This window comes from Pinus tabuliformis, chromosome 8 (assembly GCF_031772625.1).
Source record: "Pinus tabuliformis cultivar Carrire ecotype Pingquan chromosome 8, CPIR1, whole genome shotgun sequence".
Classification (NCBI taxonomy): domain Eukaryota; kingdom Viridiplantae; phylum Streptophyta; class Pinopsida; order Pinales; family Pinaceae; genus Pinus; species Pinus tabuliformis.
In genome coordinates, this window is record NC_142294.1 from 1,327,956,644 (window position 1) to 1,327,962,215 (window position 5,572).

Consider the following 5,572-nt stretch of genomic DNA (forward strand, 5'->3'; position numbering starts at 1 on the left):
CGTCTTGGAGGAAACGTAAGCCTCAGATATCCCTGGAATATAGGAATTAATTTAAATAACAATACAGAGGAACTGGTTATATTAAATGATTTAGATTACTTCAGGAGAAATGATTTGCATTGGAGACTCCTGTCCCATTATCTTTCTAATTCAAGATTTGGCTCAATCCTATTGTCTCTCCATCTGCAACACTATCACTAGGTGCAAACAAATCTTAAGCCATATTTTCTTGTGAATTCTGGCATGTGTTATGTGAATTAAACAAAGATGCAAATACAATGGTTAACAAAGCCATTATTCTGGAAGAGGACTTTCTGCTTCCCAGGATGAATCTGAATCCACTTTGATGTGTTCTATCCCCTAATACTTGTGACATCAATTTAGCTCCTTTCTTGTCTTAGTTTTGTCAAAAAATTATTTTACAATTGCCAAGATGTAATGTTGCAGTGGTACTTGACCCCAAACAGATGCTTGGCTTTGGGATGTGGCATCTATGGATGTGCTAGGAATCCAAGAAGAAGTGCAAGTCATAGTACATACAATAATTTGAGATTCACACCCTTTTTAGTCCTTCTTTTTATGATTTTATGGATTGAAACTAATGGTTTTTCATTGCCATAATTCAGTCCATCTATAAACAATCCATTAACACATAGGTCATCCTTGCATAAGGAAATCCAATCCAACCTCACTAAAATACAAAAATTCAGTAAGCATTTGTGCAATTCTTACATCATGAGTTTGTTTATCAAAGAAAAACTAGATAAATCAACCTGCAGATCCTAGTTGCACAAGTTCCTAACAAGTATGGGGAGTGGAGAGTTAAATTTCATGGAGTGTAGGACTGTAGACGTGTATAGAAATCAGGCCGTTTTCATGGGTATGAGAAGCAACCAAGTCGAACTATTATGGACTCAAGGACTGCACTGCCATGGCAATTACTATCGCTTGAAAAGCCAAGCCCAAACCAACTTAGTCTATCAACAGCAAACTGATATCTCTGTAACAACATGTTGTTCTCTAATACAGAAATTTTGCTTCTCGAATAACAACATTATGATAATAACAACAGTTTTACCTATAACAACAATAGTTTTTACTATGCAAAACAATAATTTAGAGCAATGGTCTGGGTTTATGTTAAATTATCATAACAAGCATTGCAACAACAATTATAGAAACTGGGAAGCGTGGTAGTGAACAAGATTGCAGAAATAATCAACAAACATTACTGATAAAGTAAACTCTTCTTACACTACAGCTTGTGAGCTTTTTCATAATGAAAACTCTCACTTTTGCTTCACTATCTTTCTCAGCTAAACCAGTTGAAAAAATCTTAAAGAAAGCCTTGGCAGCAAAGATTGCATGATCAGTGTTGGACAGGTGAGAATTTAAATTTATCAAAAAGTCGAATCTCGTCACCAACTTTCATACTATTTTAGAAAACGGCCCTAAAGATCAACCAAGCAATGAAGGGGCAAAAGGCAGCAAATTTGAACTAGTTATAAGAATGATCGCTACCTCCTTGCCAAGTTTTTCAAATCCGAGGCTGCTGATTCTGATCCATTTAGCTTCTATAATGCTTCCTGCCAACATCCCAAGGGGGTGAGCAATTACGTAACAGATCCTCTCAAATGTGCACACCTTACTGTAGATGTTGCACTGAAAACTTAAAATTATATGAAGAAAACAGCAAGAAAGTATTTACAAATAGTTTAAACTATATAAAATCAAAAATATCAATGATTCCCATCCCTCCTCTGTGTAGGGAGTCACCTCATCTGCCTCCTTCCCTAGACGTAAGGTTCCATCCAGAAGAAATGGTTATTTGGAAGGCACCGTCGGACAAAAAGCTGACAAACTTCCTATGAATGTTTGTAGGACCAAGGATAAGAGAGCGTCCAATCACATTGGGACGATGGAATGTGCCAATGATTTTTTGCCTAAGTTGTGTTTTAGGGTAGTGGCTAGGGTTCTGCTTTACAAGAGGCGTGATTGAAATGGATCGCATTCCATTACCGCTAGGAATGGTGTTTGATACCACTAGCAGTAATAAAGGTCATTACCACAGACTTTTTTCCCAAGCAAAGAAACAGAGACCATTAACAAAGCACAGAGAGAAAGTGTGCATACTAGTGTCCAATTTTTAGCTTGGATTTGAAATGTGTTAATTCCAGCTAAGTCTCATAGATATAGCAGATCTGGAAACAATCAGATCATGCTACTGTAGAAACACATAAAATTTTAAGGTCCCTACATTTGGGATTTGAATATTTCCTTTTACAAGTTAACCATGATTCAAACAGTCAGAATTTCACATCCATCCCATCCATAGTATTCAAAATAGGCCCAGCTAACCGGTTACCAGTCTAACCGGTCTGTTAGCAGGCCCACCGGTTGGAACCAGTCAAAAACCCTGGTCAGACACCTTGTTTGGCCAAAAATTGGAGCTAACCAGTCCTAACAGGCAGGTTTAGGACGGAACTGGTGGGTTTTGTCCTAAACCAGCGTATTTATTGCCAGAGCAAGTATAACCCCCACACAATGCATTTTTGTGAGTCTTGAAGCTGTTTTGAGGGAAATTTGGGGTTGTTTTCTTCCAAAAATAGTCCCTCCAAGAAAAACATGCCTACCCTCTCATTTTCCTAACACATTTCAACCCTAACAATGTTGACAATTAATGGTAATATTAAATTCTTAAAGTAAAAGTGACTTAGGATGTTTGAGAGTGGTTTCGACCTCATATGGAGTAACTAGAATTTTAGATTTCACTCAAAATTCAGTACACTTAATGGTTTTCAAGATTTCATGGTTTGGGGGTAAACAATAAATGCAATTGGAGCTCCAAATGATGATCAAAACTCCTGATCTAGATCCCACTGGGTTGGACGATATTGATCCAACATCAGAATGGGTGGAGGAGGCTGAAGAACCTGTGTTTGAGGCTGATTTTGATATCGACATGGCTTTAGCGGCGGGGGATGAAGCAGATTATGTAGTGGCATCAGAACCAGGATCAGTAGCGGCATCAAGGAAAGGCAAAGAACCAATGGAAAGCACTAGTCATGCAGGTCGACAAACTAGTGCTTCCATTAGGTCCACTTCTATTGTTATTGGTGGCATTGATACTGAGGTTGTAGATCAGGCTGAGGCATCCTCAGACTCTGAACTAGATGATGTCTATGTAGCATCACCTTGATGATTGATCATGTGTACACTGTAGACTTGTAGTAGGCCAATGGCCTCATAGCTTGCAGGGTTGTTTTTGGACTTTATAGGCTGTTTAGAGCCTCATTGCTTATGTATTTTGCTATTTTGTGGATGATATGTATTGCATTAGGTGCCATTTTGATATATTCACCCTTACATGGTATATAAATGAACAAACTTTGCATATTTTCTCTCTATTGGCTTGGAATCATGGTTTTAAATCTTAAAAATAGTTTTTTTTCATTAAAAATTAACTATTTAATGTATTTTTTTAAAACCTGTTTGTTTAGACCAAATCAGTCCCAGTTAGACCGGTTCCGGTGGATAAACCAGTTCATTAGGTAGACCGGTGCAGTCACAGGTTCCGGTTTTAAAAACTATGATCCAGCACATTTTAAAGAGAGAAAGCAATGCATGATCGTTGCAAAACTACTAGCAAAAAACAAATTATCTGGTGATGAGAGTTTTTTCATCTATCCAAAAACGTGTTACATGATGCATTCTCTGTGATTGTATTACCACTGAGTATCCTTCAAGTACTATCAATCACAACTGAGTATCCTTCAATAGTGCATGTAAATTGTGATTGTTGTGCGACAAAAAACTGGCCAAAACAAGATCCCAGACCGGAACTGACTGTGTCGTGATTATCTTCTATATATACCAGTTCCCACTCACTACTCATGTGGGCTAGAGGGATCATGGCACTGGATCATAACAGACTGATGATCCCTTGGTTAATGTTCTCAAACCTCTTTCCATCAATAAGACCAACGCAACACAATCTAACCCTCTAACCCTGACCAAAACAGAACCCGAATATCTAGTCTTTTAGAGGAGGGCAGGCTTGCCACTGTACATTTCGAGTAACTTTTTGGCATGAAGACTGCACTGGACATATTTTTTGAGGAACTTCCGCTCACTTAAACAAAGCGCAGGAAGGAGACTAGGAGGGCACTTGGAAGGTTGCATTGCACTGAGAGCACTCAACACCTTGTGGCGGGGCTTGATCCTACGCTCCAAGCCGTAAGAAGGCACTAACCGAGAATATGAAAAAAGAAAGTTTGCAGGAATCCCTGCAGTATGCATCAAAAAGTCCATGTTCTTCTGCACCTTATCCATGGAAGCCCTTAATATAAGTGGTTCCCTCCTAACAAGCTCCTTGATGTCATCTTCGAGAAGCCCAAAACTTGTCAAATGCTTCAATTTCTTTTCCCAAAATTCAGGCCCGTTACGTTTAAGTAGAATACCAGGTGCCGATTTAAAAACATGTGAGACATTAGCCTCTGATCCGAACAGGTTTTGAAAATATTTGATGTTAGGACGCAGAGTTTTCTCGAGACTGCTGCCAAGCAATCTGGCTGTATTGGATATGACATTTCCCAAGTCTTGTGCAGGAAGGCCCGATGATTTCATGAACTCGATCTTGGGTTTCAACTGCCGATCAGCATTGAGAAAAAGAATAGCTGGGCTTCTGGTAATAGTCATCATTACCTGGCGTTCTGTGAATCCTGAATCTCTCAGTAACTGTACCGCTTGTTGGGTTGTATGAGCTGATCTCGTCGCAACCATGGATGGCCTTGCTTTAAGAATAGCTGAGAGCTCAGACTGACAGAAACCACATTCGTTGAGTAAGAATTCTGAAACGGGGATGTGTTCTCTGGTTCTGGGTAGCTTGTGGAGATGTCTTGATCAGCATTAGTCGTAGAAAGCCGTGATAATCTTAACAAAATAATAGGGGGAAATGGTGAAGATAGTGCTGCAGCAGCCGCTGCCAGCGGGTGACGCTGAGATCCCAAAGATGAAGCCAAGTAATGGGCAAACATGGCCATTGCTGAAGCTCTGAAATTAGGATTCCTCCAAAATGATTCCATAACAAATCGCCGAAAGGATAAATGTGTTTGTTTTTATATTCCATACATATATACATATATATCTCCTCATTAGATCATCCATGATGGAACTGATATCGATCGATGGTTTATCCCGATCCATTCCTCCATGTATTCATCACCGCTTATATGACCTTAATATAACATATTTTGATTTTTCTTCTGGAAAAAAAAGCTATATATATGAAAGTTTGGGAAATATCGAGGAATTAATCTAAATCATTTTCCAATCAATTTATTATGATTTTTGTTTAATAAACAATAATGTTCAAAATATATTATTTGATTCAAAATAAATAATAAATTTAAGTAAAAATGGAAAACAGAAATAAATAAATCCGCAAAAGAAATTGATTTTTTCATTTAAAAGTCAAACTTAACCATGCTAATCATATGTTAAAACAGAAAAATAAAGAATAAAACAAAGCCTAAAATATTAATTTAACTAAACAACAAAATATATAATATCT

The 5,572-nt window shown here is 38.0% G+C and overlaps 1 pseudogene; it reads right to left on the reverse strand.

Moving 5' to 3' along the window:
- Nucleotides 1-4,196: 4,196 nt before the first annotated feature.
- Nucleotides 4,197-5,102, reverse strand: LOC149240368 (uncharacterized; annotated as a pseudogene).
- Between the last annotated feature and the right edge of the window lie 470 nt (nt 5,103-5,572).